The sequence below is a fragment of the Saccostrea cucullata genome, unplaced genomic scaffold (genome assembly GCF_032062105.1).
Source record: "Saccostrea cucullata isolate Sc308-1 unplaced genomic scaffold, CSIRO_AGI_Scuc_v1 ctg5472, whole genome shotgun sequence".
In the NCBI taxonomy this organism is placed as follows: domain Eukaryota; kingdom Metazoa; phylum Mollusca; class Bivalvia; order Ostreida; family Ostreidae; genus Saccostrea; species Saccostrea cuccullata.
This window is the reverse complement of record NW_026929459.1, coordinates 19,639-37,571: the sequence shown is the minus strand read 5'-3', so window position 1 is coordinate 37,571 and position 17,933 is coordinate 19,639.

Genomic DNA, 17,933 nt, shown 5'->3' with positions numbered 1-17,933 from the left:
GTCGTAAACTTTGCACTCAGGGCTGTGGAGCAGTGAGGGGTCTTTTTCGTGCCAGCACCCACTGCGACACGGGACATCGGTTTCTATAGTCTCATCTGAAAGACCGGTCTCCATGTCCCACAGACGGATTCAAACTCGCAACGTAAGTATCGACTCCTTACATTGCGAATTTATAGCAAACGCTCTAACCACAAAGCCACGCGGGCGATAATTTGAAGAAGAAGATACTATTAGTAAAACTAACTAAAACCATTTTAACCTCTCGGAGCTCGGCGATATCATCTCAAAAAGATTATATCAATTGGAAAAAATATTTTTCCTTACATGACATTGCGCATGCGGAGTAAAGAATGCTTCATTTAAGACAAGTACAACTAAAGTCATGTAGTAAATGTTTGGCATTTTATAAACATGTTTCACTCAATATAAACAATTTTTTTTACTTTTTAAATTAGAGTACAGATTTATTTTGTAAAAATCCAGTTTTTTCTCACAAATATGTCATGTAATATGAAAACAGGGAAAAGATAAACATATGGATAGCAGGTTTAGAATTTCAAACCTGTGATCACTTACGTAGGTGTTTCGCAGCTTCCAAATAAACCTTAAATTGTTTTGTGATTTAAATTCAAGACACGTGGTTTGGATTGACCCATTGAATGATAATAGGGTAGAACCGGTTTTATAAATAAATTTCGCAGTAAATCGGGAAAATGTTATTGTGTGTTTCTTTTGAAACATGTCCTGTGAAAAATCCTTTCCAGATCTTTCTGAAAGACTTTCATGATTTTCAACAGAAAAGGGTGGCTAAAGGGGTTGTAAAATAATAAAACTTTTTATTAGCAGGATGCTTTTCATGCAAGAGTAGATACACTGACAAAAAATCAAAACTCGACTTTAAGTATTTAATTTCTTATGATTTTTATAATTTTCATTACATAAAATATCTTGATCAAGGTATTTGTAATAGCTTGATAAACCTATATAGCTTTATCAAGCTTTATACCTTTATCAGGGTATTGTGCTGGACCTGTTTTACCCAATAAATAAAAGTTATCTCTAAATGTTTAGCATTTCTAAACGACGATGTCTAGAAAAGAACAAGAGACATCTATAAATCTAAAAGAGAGCTTATACTTAAATTTACTTATTCTTGTTTAAGAGCTGGGCTTTACAAATGAAAACTACATGTTACGAAACGTTAACCCGAAAAAGAAAATATCAAGTCATTACAACAAACATGAGGCCTTTAAACTGTCGCTAGGGTTCGCTGTTATGAACGATAACTCGTTGCTGAAACTTATCATGACAAGGAGCACACGGGGGGTGTGACCGGTCGGCAGTGAATGCTCACTCCTCCATGGCATCTGATCCCACCTCTGATGTTTTGGAGGTACGTGGTTGCTCTGCTCTTATTTGTCTTATTTTATGAACTTTGAGATTGAATACTGTTCGTTATCTCCATATCCTTCTTAGAGTAGGCAAAAGGTATATAACTGTTTATACGCAAGTCAGTTTTTAGCATTTTCCAAGTGTTTCTTTGCTTTCAATAAAATGCAGTGGTTTTAAAATTTAGCACTAATGTTACACTTATTTACTATATAGTTGCAGACACCGTTTAATTAGATTTAAGTAACATTTTTAATTAAAATAAAAAGTGAAATCTACCTTCCTCAGTTCGAACCTGATTAAATGTTTATACTCAGTCGTTCTTCTTCGTGCTAGGTAACACAAATAAGATAATTAATTGTTGCATTTAATTGTAAAAATATATATATTTATATAGGAACTGCAAAAGTGCGCAAAAAAAAATTCATGTCATTATATTTTCTTCCTCGTAACAATCTACAAAGAGAGTTAAAAATATTGAATATAGTTTGTTCCCTCTTTCATTTGACCCTGTTATTTCAGGTAGAGTTAAGACATTCGCCTTCTTTTGGTCAACACTTTTGTGTACAACACAATGTAAGGAACCCTTTTGTGTACATAACAATACCAATGCTGAAGTAGCCTATTCATTCCTATAAACGATAACTCATAATCGGCACTTAGTTGGTCATTTTTCACACCTGGATTACCTGTCCTTAAAAGGCAACATCGTACAATTCAATTATAAATAATTAAACTTTTTAATGATTTATTTAAATGTATGTTTAAGTTATTATCTTTTTTGATAATTTCATATACCTATAAATCTATCAATGCAATGATTTTTTTTACTATATTTGCAACTTGAAAAATTAGCTGAAAAACCTAAAACATGTAACCCATCGATAAAATCTGGGACCAAAATATTAGTTTCGTTATATGACGAGCTCCTTTTTCAGCCGTGCGGTAGTTTTAAGTTTGGTTATCCATCCAGGAAGTCAGATATAAAGAAAATCTATTTATGTTTTGCAACTAAGATAACAGCTGTGACCAAGTACTGATGTTTATATAAAAAGTGGAGGTAACCAGCAGTGATCGATCTCATTTATGAATAATACAAATATATAAAGAGGACATACTAGTAATAAACGGACACCTCGTAATAACAGATGGGAACAGGTGCTTAGAAGGAGTAAGCATTCCCTGTTGACCGGTAACAACCACCCTTAACCTTGTGTATTCAAAAGATAGACAGAACTTTGCGAAGTCGAAATTCGGTATCAAATCAAAGATATAACAAATGGTATGAAACAAGTCATCAGAAGTATTTTATTAACATATTTTCAATTTTTGATCCAGTGATTTAAATAGATATTTATAATGTTACATGTAATGGATGTTGTTAAATCATTTTTTAAAACTCCTCTTTAATAAGGCATAAATATGACAAAGAAAATACTATTTGTAGAACGTACTGTAGCACACACTAATACTCAGATCTTGAGGAAATAGTTTCAACAAAATAATATCAAAAGGAAAACATATTTTTCCTTACACGACATCGCCCATGCGCAGTTATGACAGCTTACTTTAAAACTAGAAACTAATGTGGTAGATTATATGACTTGTTTTAAAATGCTTCACTCAATATTTACAACTTTTTCATAAATTCAAAAAGGATATATATTTTATTTGGTAAAAATTTAATATTTTCCTCATAGATGTTCCGTTTTGTATAATCATGTAAAATGAGAACAGGGCATGAATATACGTATGGATGGAAGATTTAGGATTTCAAACACGTGATCATCTATGTAGGAAATTAACGAACTCAAAACGAAAACGCATAAAAGGTAATAAATGCTTAAAATGGTTTTTCCCTCTCCAAAATTATGCAAGTGATTTGTATTGTTTCTTTAAAATTATTTGATGATTATAAAATTACTCACCATACATACAATGTAATACATACATCAATTTCTAACACAAATGAGTGTCTGGAAAAACTTTGCACTTTAAAAACCTGACCAAGTATTTTGACAGTATACCTCTGTGAGATATTCTTCATTACAAATCATATGTCAAGTAAACACTAACATATTCAAGTCAAACAATTTTTTTTCATTCGTTACGTATCATTCAACAAACTGTTAGTGTCATTATCTGATTTTATCAATGCATTCTCCATTTTAAACTCATCTTACCACCTCCAATACCTAAGCAATATAGTTGATTATGAACATACTTATAGCTACCAGTTTTATCTACATTCTTTAAAATGGCCGTTAACACATGTGTCGTTTGTTCAGATATCGTTTTATAAAAGATGCGACATAAGCCTCACAAAATTCTTTCATTAAAAAATATCAAAAAGGGCCTCAGACGGACCGATATATTTTCATATGATACGACCTTGGTATAAATGCAATACTGAACTAGGGCTAATTGTAACGGGAACCGTTACAGATGTTCCCCAAACGCTCCCCAACTCCCTTTGGTGCCTTAGTCCCTGTAAGCTTCATTAAATAAGACGAACTCTATGCACGTGCATGCATATGCATGATGACCATACATTTTTGTAGGAGTCCCTTATGTCTATCTCCGTTCTAAATTCCATCCTTTTTGGTTGATTACCAAGGGAGTTATGACAATTTAAAGTTTAAGGCAATCAGATTACAGCGCACATGTATGCGTGTGATTTCATGAGATTTATTATTAATCAAATTAAAGGATATCCTAATGCAAGACTATGATTTAATATCAAAGCATTTCGCTAAAAAGCAAAAAAGATGTTTAGATTTCTGATTCAACCAATCAGAGCGAAGTGCACGTACAAGCATGTGTATGATGTCCATAACTTTTTGTAGGAGTCTATAATGTCTATCTATGCTCTGAATTCCATCATGTTTGATTGAAAATCAAGGAAGTTCTAGCCATTTAAAGTTTTATCCAATCAGATGGCAGCGCACGTGCATGCGCGTGTTTTCGTGAAAATTGTTATATATCATACTGTAGTATATCCTAATGCATGACTATGTTTAAAATTACAAAGCATTTCGGCAAAAAACAAAACAAGATATTGAGATTTCTGTTTCAGCCAATCAGAGCAAAAGTCACGTGCATGCGCGTGCATGCCTGTGCATGTTAATCATACCTTTTTGTAGGAGTCTATAATGTCTATCTATACTTTGAATCCCATTATGTTTGGATGAAAATCAAGGAAATTCAAGTCATTTAAATTTTAAGCCAATCAGATGGCAGCGCACGTGCATGCGCGTGTTTTCGTGAAAATTGTTACATATTATACTGTAGTATATCCTACTGCATAACTATGTTTAAAATTTCAAAGCATTTCGGCAAAAAACAAAAAAGATATTGAGATCTTTGTTTCAGCCAATCGGAGCACAGCGCACGTGCATGCGCGTGAGTTCGTGCTAATTTGACCATGTCATATTATCTACACCACTAATATATCCTTATATAATGAGTTTTATAGTATTTCATCAAAAAATGTAAAAGTTATAGCTATATTAAGTATATCAGTCATTTCACTCATTTCACGCGCACGCACGTGCATGCGTATGCGCGCAAAATGACCTTCGTTGTGCACACCTACACTACACACCTATTAACCCTAAAAAGGTTTTAACTCAGTTGGGTGAACAGTTTCTGAGAACACTCGCGGACAAAAAATGTACCGGAGAACAAAGAAGAAAAAAAATAATAATAACTAGAGCAAAGCTCGTTGCAAAGCAATGAGAAGGTCTTCCGTCCGGATTTGACCGGAAGTGCCGGAAGTGAAGTCAACGAAAGAAAGCAATGAGCTAAGTCATCTCCGGTGAGTTTAATTTCAATTTTGCATCAAAACCTTCAAAATCAGCTAATTTTCGCTACTTCCGGTTTGACCGGAAGTGACGTCGACGGACGGAAAAATAAATTTTATGCTTCCAGTGACATATGTTTCCCAATAACTTATCAAGAACGGCAAAAATACGCGTTTTTTGACTACTTCCGGTTTGGCCGGAAGTGACGACGCCGGACGTATTTTGATGACCCAAGCAGATAAAACTTGACATTTTGAACAACTTTGCTTCTTTGATGTATTACAAATTCTCAATACTTTTTGAGATATAAAGGAAAAATTTTCGGCCCCTCTAGTCCCCTAATTTTAGGGGCCAGTCCTTTTTTCGAAATATCATTTGAAAGATCTTGGAATTCTACACTTCTTTTGTTCTATATGTTTTAACAAAATATTTCCAGGTAAAAAGATATCGTAGAAAAGGTGGTAAAAAATTTGAAATTCGCAATAGGACTATTTTCGCGCCATACCGAGCGCCGACGTGCGGCACTTCAGATAGAAATGAAATAATTTTTACATATCTATAGACTTCGGACTATCATACCTGAAATTTCCACGTTTCTATCTATAGCCATTTTTTAGAACGTTCAAAGACAATCTGACCCTTCAAAAATCATAAAAACGACAATATCTCCAAACCAGAAGTGACGTCATCAAATCAGAAAAAAATGCATGAGGTTCAAGTAATGTTACATAAGTCCTGAAAGTTTCATTGAAATCCATGGAGCCGTTTCCGAGAAATCGCGTGCACAAAATCGGTAAGAAAAAAAAAGAATAATAACTAGAGCAAAGCTCGTTGCAAAGCAACGAGAAGGTCTTCCGTCTGGTTTTGACCGGAAGTGCTGAAAAATGACATCAAAAAAGAAAGCAATGAGCTAAGTCGTCTCCAGTGACTTTATAATTTCAATGTTGCATCAAAAACCTTCAAAATAAGCTATTTTTGGCCACTTCCGGTTTTACCGGAAGTGACGCCGACGGACGGAAAATTAATTTGTATGCTCTCAGAGACATATGTTATCAGAAAACCTGTCAAGAACGCCAAAAATACGCGTTTTCCGACTACTTCCGGTTTGGCCAGTAGTGACGACGTCGGACGTATTTTGACGACCCCATTAGATATAGCTTGACATTTTCAACAACTTTGCTTCTTTGACGTATTACAAATTCTCAATACTTTTTGAGATATAAAGAAAAAACTTTTGGCCCCTCTAGGCCCCTCGTTTTAGGGGCCAGCCCCTTTTACAAGATATCATTTAAAAGATCTTGAAATTCTACACTTCTTTTGTTCTATATATTTTAACAAAATATTTCCAAATAAAAAGATATCGTAGAAAAGGTGGTAAAAATTTTGAAATTCTCGATAGGACTATTTTCGCGCCATACCGAGCGCCGATGTGCGGCACTTCAGATAAAAATGAAATAAATTTTACATATCTATAGACTTCGGACTATCATACCTGAAATTTTCACGTTTCTATCCATAGCCATTTTTTAGAACGTTCGAGGACAATCTGACCCTTCAAAAATAATAAAATCGACAATATCTCCAAACCGGAAGTGACGTCATCAAATCGAAAAAAAATGTATAAGGTTCAAGTAATGTTACATAAGTCCTGAAAGTTTCATGGAAATCCATCGAGCCGTTTCCGAGAAATCGCGTGCACAAAATCGGTAAGAAAAAAAAGAATAATAATAATAACTAGATGAGATCTCGTTGCGAGCAACGAGTAGGTCTTCCGTTGAATTTCTAGATAAGATGAGATGTGATTTTGACTGAGATTTTTGTTTAAAGAGAATGACATTGAGTTTTCCCTAGTTAAAGTTAAAGTTTCTCATTTTTATCACGATATTCTGAACATCTTTTGTTTGATAAGGCTTATGAAAATACTCCCCCTTTTCGAGATATAAAGCATAAAAAATATATCATATTGGTCCCTTGCGGCCCCTAATTATGTAACATATGATAAAAATATTATCATATATTGTTGCAAATCGTTAAGATGAATACTTTTGCCTCAGTAATGTATAACAAAATATTGATCATTAGAGAGTTATAGATAAAAGAATATTGACCCCTCTGAGCCCCTAATTTGAGGGGTCAGCCCCTTTTTCTTGATATTAAATGAAAGGTCTTGTGATTTTGAAGATTTTTGTTCAACAATTATTCAGAGATTTCTTTTTGTTGTGGAGATATGTTAAATGGAAATATTTAGGGGCCACTCCTACAAGTCCTTAATGGGGCCGTTTTACAAAAATTCAAAGTATGCATATTGTTTAGAACATTATTCTGACCATCTTTTGTTCAATATTGCTTATCAAAATATTCCCCCTTTTTGAGATATAAAGCGTCAAAGATGTGACATTCTGGCCCCTTGTGACCCCTTATTACGTAATATATTATTAAAATATCATCATATATTGTTGCAAATCGGTAAGATAAATACTTTTGCTTCAGTAATGTATAACAAAATATTGATAGTTAGAGAGTTATAGATAAAATAATTTTGGCCCCCTTGAGCCCCTAATTTGAGGGGTCAGCCCCTTTTTCTTGATATCAAATGAAAGGTCTTGTGATTTTGAAGATTTTTTGTTCAACAATTATTCAGAGATTTCTTTTCGTTGTGGAGATATGCTCAATGAAAATATTTAAGGCCACTCCTACAAGTCCTTAATGGGGCCGTTTTACAAAAATTCAAAGTATGCATATTGTTGAGAACATTATTCTGACCATCTTTTGTTCAATATTGCTTATCAAAATATTCCCCCTTTTTGAGATATAAAGCGTCAAAGATGTGACATTCTGGCCCCTTGTGACCCCTTATTACGCAAGATATGCTTAAAAGTTTATAATATATTGTTCCAAATGGTCTTAAATTAATTAATATCGAAAATTCGAGCAGAAAAAATGATAAAATTTTTTGGTCACACGGGGGATCGAACCCGGGTCGCCTGCGTGACAATCCAACGCGCTAACCATATAACCATTGAGATCGCCGCTTCGCGTTTTCAAATGCAAATATCTCGAGATTGGCTTTTTCGATTTTCAAACAAATTACATATTTCGCTTCTGCAAAAGGGTCTCTATTCAATTCTAAAACAAAAATATTAAAAAAGAAAAGTTGAAAAATTGCGATTTTTAAATTCGCTTCCGGTATCGACCGGAAGTACTGACGACGCACGGCAAGGCGATTCTGCAACGCTATAAGTCATGAACTATCATCTCCAATTAATCTTCAGTTCATATCTTAAGCAGTTTTTGCTACTAAATCAAGACAAAATTGCATTTTAAAATCAGGAAATTGTCCATATCTCACGACCGGAAGTGACGACGTCAACGAAAAAAATTTCCAATAAGGTTCAGATCAGTACCTATCAGATGTGAAAGTTTCATGAGAATCGGCCCAGTAGTTTACGAGAAATCGCGTGCACAAAATCGGTAAGAAAAATAATAATAATAATAATAATAATAATAGGGAAAAAGAAACCGAAGAATAACAAGAAGGTCTTCCGTTGGAGACGGAAGACCTTAATAATAAAAGTGAAAAAGAAACCTAAGAATAACAAGAAGGTCTTCCGCTGAAGACGGAAGACCTTAATAAAAGTGAAAAAGAAACCTAAGAATAACAAGAAGGTCTTCCGCTGAAGACGGAAGACCTTAATAACTAGATGCGATCTCGTTGCGAGCAACGAGTAGGTCTTCCGTCCGAATTTTCGATTAGATGAGATATGACTTTGACTATGATCTTTGATAAAACATCATGGAATCATGCCTTTTCTCTTTTGATTAAATCCTTTTGATTTAGATAATATCAGCAATGCGTATTTAATTTGCAAAGTTAATTCTTTTCTTTTTTCTACTTTGAGAAACAACCAAAACCAATTAAAGAAGACTTGTAAGGAGACCTTGGATTATGAATGTAGTTTGACACAGAATTGCAACGAACCTACGACGTGACAATCCAATTATCCCTACACATTTCATTGCTCCTTATGTTACTTTCGTTCAAGCAAACACTCGGCTGCCTCTGTTAACCACTATTGCGAAATGTCGGAATTGACAGAGACCGCCGCCATTTTGTTTCCGCTTCAGATTTTTGAATGTTAATATCTCGAGTTTGAATTTATAAATTTACAAACGAATTATATAGTCAGGCTAATAAGAAATGTTTCTATCAACTATACTTATATAATTTGAAAATATTGAAAAACAAAAAAATTAAAGACGAGAGACTTTTGGCCCCTCTATGCTCCTAATTTGAAGGACTAACCCCGTTTACTTGAAATCAAATGAAATGTCTTACTATATTGCACATTTTTTATTATATATGTCTTAACAAAATATTAACAGGTAAAAAGATAAAAAAGGAAACGTGTCAATTTTTGCAAGGTGAGTATGAGGCTATTTTTCGAGCCCAGGCGAGCGTCAATGCCTTCTTACCTGGAAAGCTCTATATGCAAAATGTCACATCTACTATCCTTCCTCTACTTTCACTGAAAATCTCAAGTCGATATCTTAAGTCGTTTAGGAGGAGATCTCAGGACAAGCTGACCCTCTAAAAATCACTAAATCGTCCATATCTCACGACCGGAAGTGACGACGTACTTACAAAAAATTTCCGACAAGGTTCAGATAAATATCTATCAGATCTGAAAATTTGGTGAGAATCGGTTCAGCCGTTTCTGAGAAATCGCGTGCACAAAATCGGTAAGAAAAAAAATAATAATAATAGGGAAAAAGAAACCGAACGAAAACAATAAGGTCTTCCGTTGGAGACGGAAGACCTTAACTAGATACGATCTCGTTGCGAGCAACGAGTGGGTCTTCCGTCCAATTCTTGATGAGATGAGATAAGATTTTGATTGCGATTTTTATTCTAAAATAATGATTTACCACAATCTGCAAAAAGACATTGAACATTAAAGACTTAAAAAATCGGCCTTTTGCCCCTAAAGGCCCCTAATTTTAGGAATCGGCCCCTTTTATTCATTTCATCTTAAAGATCTTAAGATTTTGAACATTTTTTGTTCAACAACTATTCAGAAATTCTTTTTCGTTTTTGAGCTATTAGCAAAAGAAATATTTAGGGGCCAACTCTTCAACTCCTTAATGGGGACGTTTAGCAAAAAATGAAAGGTTGCATATTGTTTAGAACATTATTTTGAACAACTTTTGTTCAATATTGCTTATCAAAATATTTCTCCCTTTCGAGATATAAAGCATCAAAGATTTAGCATTCTGGTCCCTTGTGGCCCCTAATTATGTACCATACGACATAAAAACCATAATATATAGTTGTAGATGGTTGAGATAAACATCTTTGCTTCAGTAATGCATTACAAAATATTAACTGAGAAAGAGTTATTGATTAAAGACTTTTGGCCCCTCTTGGCCCCTACTTCGAGTGCCCAGCCCCTTTTTCGGGATCTCATCTTAAAGCTCTTAAGATTTCGAGCATTTTGTGTTCAATAACTATTCAGAAATTCTTTTTTGTTTTTGAGCTATTAGCAAAAGAAATATTTAGGGGCCAACCCTTCAACTCCTTAATGGGGACATTTAGCAAAAAATGAAAGGTTGCATATTGTTCAGGACATTATTTTGAACATATTAGTTATCAAAATATTTCTCCCTTTCGAGATATAAATCATCAAAGATTTAGCATTATGGCCCCTTGTGACCCCTAATTATGTACCATACGACATAAAAACCATGATATATAGTTGTAGATGGTTGAGATAAACATCTTTGCTTCAGTAATGTATTACAAAATATGAACTGATAAAGAGTTATTGATTGAAGATTTTGGCCCCTCTTGGCTCCTAATTCGAGTGCCCAGCCCCTTTGTAGGATCCCATCTTAAAGCTCTTAAGATTTTGAACATTTTTTGTTCAACAACTATTCAGAAATTCTTTTTCGTTTTTGAGCTATTAGCAAAAGAAATATTTAGGGGCCAACCCTTCAACTCCTTAATGGGGACGTTTAGCAAAAAATAAAAGGTTGCATATTGTTCAGGACATTATTTTGAACATCTTTTGTTCTATATTAGTTATCAAAATATTTCTCCCTTTCGAGATATAGAGCATCAAAGATTTAGCATTATGGCCCCTTTTGGCCCCTAATCATGCATTATACGACATTAAAATCATAATATGTAGTTGTAAAATGTTGAGATAAACATTTTTGCTTCAGTAATGTATAACAAAATATTGACTGTTAAAGAGTTATCGAAAAAAGACTTTTGGCCCCTTTTGGCCCATAATGTGATGAGTCAGCACTTTTTTCTTGGTATCATATTAAAGATCTTGTGATGTTGCACAAATATTGTTCAGTATAATTTAACAAAATAATTATATTTTAAAAGATATAATTAAAAATGTCTCAAAAAATCACTCATAAATCGTATCCTAAATTTTGACCCCACCGAGCTTCCATACTAGTTAATTCCGGAAACTATCCAAACTCCCAGTAACATGGGAACATGTCTTCTATCATCACTGAAAATTTCAGCGCTCTAGCTCAAACCGTTTTCGAGATAATGGACGGACAAGAAGGTCCTCTGAATTTTAATAAAAGGGCGATAACTCTAGACCGGAAGTGATTTTCTAAAAATCCTTAAAATGGTATTAACTTCAAATTATCCAGCAACAACCCTGAAAATTTGAAGCAAATCCATCGAGCCATCTCTGAGAAATCTTCTGCACAAAATTTGTGCAGAAAAAAAGAATAATAAGAAAAGTAAAAAAGAAACATGAGAATAATAGAAGGGTCTTCCGCTGAAGACGGAAGACCCTAATAACAACATACGATCTCGTTGCGAGCAACGAGTGGGTCTTCCGTCCGGTTCTTGATGAGATGAGATAAGATTTTGATTGCGATTTTCATTCTAAAAATAATGATAAAGATTGTGAAGAAGAACGATTTTGCCTCCATAATCTGTAAACAGACATTGAAAATTAAAGACTTAAAAATTAGACTTTTGGCCCCTCACGCCCCCTAATATTAGGGATCAGCCCTTTCTTCTTCATATCATCTTAAAGCTCTCAGGATTTTGAACACTTTTTATTCAACAGCTATTCGAAGATTCTCTTTCGTTTTCGAGTTATTTGCAAAAGAAATATTTAAGGGCCAACTCTTCAACTCCTTAATGGGGACGTTTAGCCAAAAATAAAAGGTACCATGTTGCTAAGAACATTATTTTGAACATCTTTTATGGTAGATATTAATTACAAATTAAAATTTGAAGAAATTAAAAAAACCATGTTACAATGGAAAGCTCGCAAACTTACTCCTCTTGGAAGACTGACTGTAATAAAAACATTATTAATTCCTAAACTAAATCATCTTGTCCTCACTTTACCAAATCCTAATGATGATGTCATGAGTGCTTTCGAAAAAGACTTGTATAATTTTTTATGGAATAATAAAAATCATAAAGTTAAGAAAAATGTAATGATTCAAGAGCATAAATTTGGGGGCTTGAAAATGATAGACTATCAAAATTTTGTTACTTCATTGAAATCTAGTTGGGTAAGGCGGGTTATGTGCTCAAGTGCAAAATGGGTTAAATTACTTGAAGCAGAATTGGGAATAAGTATAAATCATCTTTGGCTGTTTGGAATTGACTTTATCAAGAATCTGAGTAGTACCACGAAAAATAAGTTTTGGAAAGATGTTTTCTCTAGCTGGTGTAAAGTAAATCAGGCTAAAGCTATAGCTGATTTAAGTCCTCTCCAAGAACACATATGGCATAATCCAGGAGTTACCATTGGTGGCCAGTCAATTTTCATCAAAAGTTACTTTAATTCGGGCTTTGTTTTTATCAATGATTTCGTAGATTTAAATGGAAACTTTTACAGTTTTGATTTTATTCATAATAACTTGAAGGTAAATACAAACTATGTTGAATATGCCGGACTAAGAACAGCAATTAGAAAGAGACTAGCATGTTTTAAGAATTATGAAATAAAGCCAATGCCTAGACCGCTGCTTCCATCCAGCCTTGAAATTTTCTTAAAGAGTAAAAAAGGGTGTAACGATATGTATAATGTTCTTATTAGAAATAAAAAAGGCAATATAACTTCAGTTATAAAATGGAGTGAAAATGGGGAAGAATTTAGTGAAAAATACTAGGAAAAATTTTTTGAGCTACCTTTCAAAACAACCCAAGAATCAAAACTTCAATGGCTACAATTCCAAATCTTACATAGAATAATTCCTACTAATTGCCATCTTTTTAAATTAACTTATTGATTCACCATTATGCTCCTTCTGTGAGAAGGATATTGAAACTATTGATCACTTTTTTGTTGAATGTTCTGCTGTAAAAGAAATATGGTTAGAGATTGAAGAATGGATCTTGCAAAAAGTGAACAAGTCTGTTTGTTTTGATAGACAAACAATTTTATTTGGTAAATTTTTAAACAGAAACTCCTACAAGTTAGAAAATCTACTTATTCTGATCATAAAACAATATATTTTTGCTAGTAAGTATGCCAAAACTATAAAATTAAACATTGAGACTTTGGAAAATGTTATTACTGATAGAATTAGAGTAGAAAAATTTCTTTTGTTAAAAAATTGTAAATATGATGAATTCGAAAGACACTGGCAGGAAATAGTTGAAAAACTTTTAAAAAAAATTTCCGCTAGCTGTTCAATAAAGTATGTGCCCTCTCATCTCTCTCTCTCACTCACTTTCTCGCTTCTTTCCCCCTTTCTCTCCCCCCTCTTCTTTCCACATAAACTTTCACACTAGTTTTAATTATTATTTTTTTTGTTTCTGTTTTTTGGCTTTATTGTAAACCCTCTTGTAAATGTATTTGTATATACGTCTGTTTCATATTTGTGTAATTTGTGTGAAAGTTAAAATAAATTTCTCAAAAAAAAAAAAAAAAAAAAAAAATTGGGGAACGCCCCGAGCAGGATTCGAACCCACGACAGTAAGACAAAGTTTGGTTCGGTCATATCTTTGCAATAAACACACGCATGGAGAAAATGAAAACATATATAGATATCGTTGAATACGCTCTATAAACCCTGTAAATCCGAAAGAAAAATATTGAAAAACAAAAAAGTTGAAAAATTGGACTTTTTTAATTTACTTCCGTTTGCGACCGGAAGTAGGAACGACAAAAAATGAAGGACGTTCGGCACATCTACATGTGATGTTCCTTCATGTCCATAAGTTTCAAAGTCATATCCTTGGCCGTATTTGAGAAAAGTAGTGTACAAAAATCCATTTAGAAAATACAAATTTTCCCAAAAATCGCGAACGGAAGAAAATTTTGAAAAAATGAAAAACACGTCTGGAGATATTAACCTGGAGCATCTTTCCTGTAAAAATCTTTGAAATCCGTACAGTCACAGCGGAGATATCGCCATGGAAATGAAAAAAAGAATAATAATAATAATAGGAAACCGACGGAAAACAATAAAGTCTTCCGAAGGAAGTCGGAAGACCTTAATAAAGAGGAAAAAGAAACCGAAGAATAATAGAAGGGTCTTCCGCTGAAGACGGAAGACCCTAATAAGAAACCGAGTAAAATCAATATGTTCCCAAACTCCGTTTGGGGAACATAATAATATATCTTTACTTTTTGCCTAGGAAAATTATTAGGAGTTAATAGAGTGAACATTTAGTGATGCTTTGGAAATGAAAACGCTACATGTTCCTAATCATTGGAGTTTATGATAAAAGTCAAAAGAGAATAAAATTATAAGTATTTGGGAATGATTACTTAACATATTTTGTAAAAGCCTAAAAAAATTATATGGTTATATTTGTTGAAAGTGATTTTTTCTGCAATTCTTCTACAAGGCAGTTTTTGAAAAAAGGCTGCTTGTTTTCACAGATTTCGAACATGAATTTGTTAAATTTTACAATTCAGGGCTATCTGAAAGGCAATTTATGCCACATGAAATATAATAGCATTGATAGGTAAATCGTCAATTGGTAAGGTTAAATGATGATATCTGTTTAAAAAAAGATACCGTTCTTTGTGATAACATCGGGGGGAAACTAGGAAATAAATAAAGAACTTTTTAGGGGTGGAAATATTTGCAGTCCTGTGCAATTCATCGCAAAAACAATAGGTGTTGTGAAACTGATATTAAGATTAACCTTTTTCAATATGATAAAAGAATTTTAAGGTTAGTTAAAATACTTCATGAATATTGATAATGTATTTCTTTCTCAAATGCTGGAGTTATCGCTCTTGCGATACACTCCACCTTAATTTCAATAGCATCTTCTTATATGGTAACTATGTGATTGCTGATAGATAGAACCAATAGAATACTTTTCTTAATATACATTAAAATACTCCGATTAAACTTTGAAAAGAACGATTTCATAAGGAAAATATTTATGAAAGACTTACCGTTTGATTTTCCTAAGATGATGCTGTACATGCCTTTAAATACAAACCATAGTGGCTTAGTTTAAAATGTTTACAGTAATTTATATTTTTTGCCGGAAGATTTTAAATATTGATTTTTTTTAATTTCCTGTTACCTGCATCTCGTGAAAGTTAGAATAAGGATAGCTTTATAAAGAAGGTACGTTTAGAATTTTAAAAAGGTAATCTATTTCCCGGTATCTTAAATTTCATTCTTTCAAAATAGAAAGACGTATAGTTTAAGGTAAATTTATTTTGTGTTATGTAGGTTGATGTTTGGGTATTTAACACACACTATTTATTTTGTAAAATGTTTTATAAAAGAATCATATTTTAACAAGGAAAGAAAAATTTACAACGGCCAGTTATGTTAGAAAACATCAACTTATTATTAAAATGCTATTTAACAGTGATAACAAGGGATTTCAGACTTTAATTTTTAAATTTGCAATGTCGGTTTTTGTCTTGTTCGGAAAATCCATTTAGTCAATAAATAATCTCTCATGAAAAGACATGTTTAATTACTTCTTTTTTGTCCGGCTTTCGTAACTGTCAGCAATTTGAAAGAAATGTTATTAACGAAAAACCTGCATTGTATTTACATCATAAACAGGATGTGTTTGTGAAAACAGATGCTCCGCTTGACAGCTTAGGGAGAAGGTTAAAGTTTCTTATTTGCAAGCCAAACTCCAAAGACAGGAGACAAAAGATTGTTATCAGAAAAATTACTAGTCCCAATGAATATACCATTTGAAATCCAAAAAAATCAACCTTTTAAAAGATTTGACTTTAAAGTTTTGAAAGTGGGTCAATGTCTAATGTCACAATCAAAAGGTGAATTAATGGTTCCTTTTTGAAGCTCATGTAACAAGAATCTGAAATAAAATATAAAAGCCTTAGGACTAACTGTTCAATAGTTATGGCGGACGTTAAAGATATATCAAAAGTAGGGCAAACTCCAAGCTCAAAGGTTCATATTCAATGGAATCCAAGAAAAGGTCTTGTCACAGAAAATATTCATGTTAACTATGAAAGCGCTAGTCTTAATTCTCAAAAGATATTGCTTAGTTATTTTTTGTCAAAATGGGTCAAACTCGATAGTCAAGGTCAAAAGATCACAAAAGGAAATGTCTTGTCGCAATTAATATACATGTTATGTTTGAAAGCCTTTGAACTTTTGAAAAGTAATAGCCAATATTAAAGTTTGGCATATTTTTTGGGCAAAAGTTGGTCTAACTGGGAGGTCAAGAGGTTATAAATCTTGGCACTGAGATAAAGATCTTGTCTCAAGGAATACACATGTGAAGAAAACAAAGCCAAAAAAAAAAAAATAAAAATTATAGACAAGGTTAATTTTTTTTGGACAAACAGAGGGATGGAGAGAACAAAAACTATGTACCACCGAATCTTTGTTTACGGAGACATGATTAATTTCGATAGGTCTGCGTGAATGCTCACCTAGCTTTCAAATTTACTAAGAGCATGCAAAACATCTTACAAATCTTCTTTTACCAGTTAAATATCGCAAGATTCGATAATATGTCTCCAGTGTCAAAGATCAATTTTGATTGTATTTTACATAGAGAATATTACATACTAAAATCCATATCATATGTCATATCAGTCCGATTGGCCCCATATCAGCCCGAGGGCTGATATGGGGTCCGAGGGCTGATGTGACATATGATATGGATTTTAGTATGTAGTATTCTATTTAAAACACTTAATATGCAAGTTCACATATGGCCATTGATGAATATTTCGTGCTTGTTTGTAATATTTCTCTTTAAAATCTAATAAAGCCTACTTTAGGTAAATGAAAAAAATTAGGACCATAAATGTCATTAAAGAAAGACTTATTATGAATATTAAAATAAAATCAAGTAAATTAACTTTTAAACTTTATACAAACGTTACTTCCGGTTTGATATGGATTTTCTGCCCGCCGGTCCGATAAGTGATATGGATTTTCGGACCGGTCCGTGATATGGGGTATTGTGACGTCACCCGTATCACACCGTGCAGAATCGGTGTATTTACTACTAAGCATATGATAAAGTTATATATATTGTGAATTGACGTGTACATAATTTCTAGCATAAAATTATACTTTACATTCGGGGAAACTTCTTCTAGTAACAAGCTTAAAAAATCCGTATAAACCAGGATCTGTATGAAAATAATCTGTGTATTTGTATTAAATGGAAAATACAATTCTTGAGTGGTAGCGAGTTTGAATCGGACGATGGATTGTCTGCAAATAAACAAGTTAAAGTTAAAAATACGATGGGCATTTCAAAAGTCCTGAGAA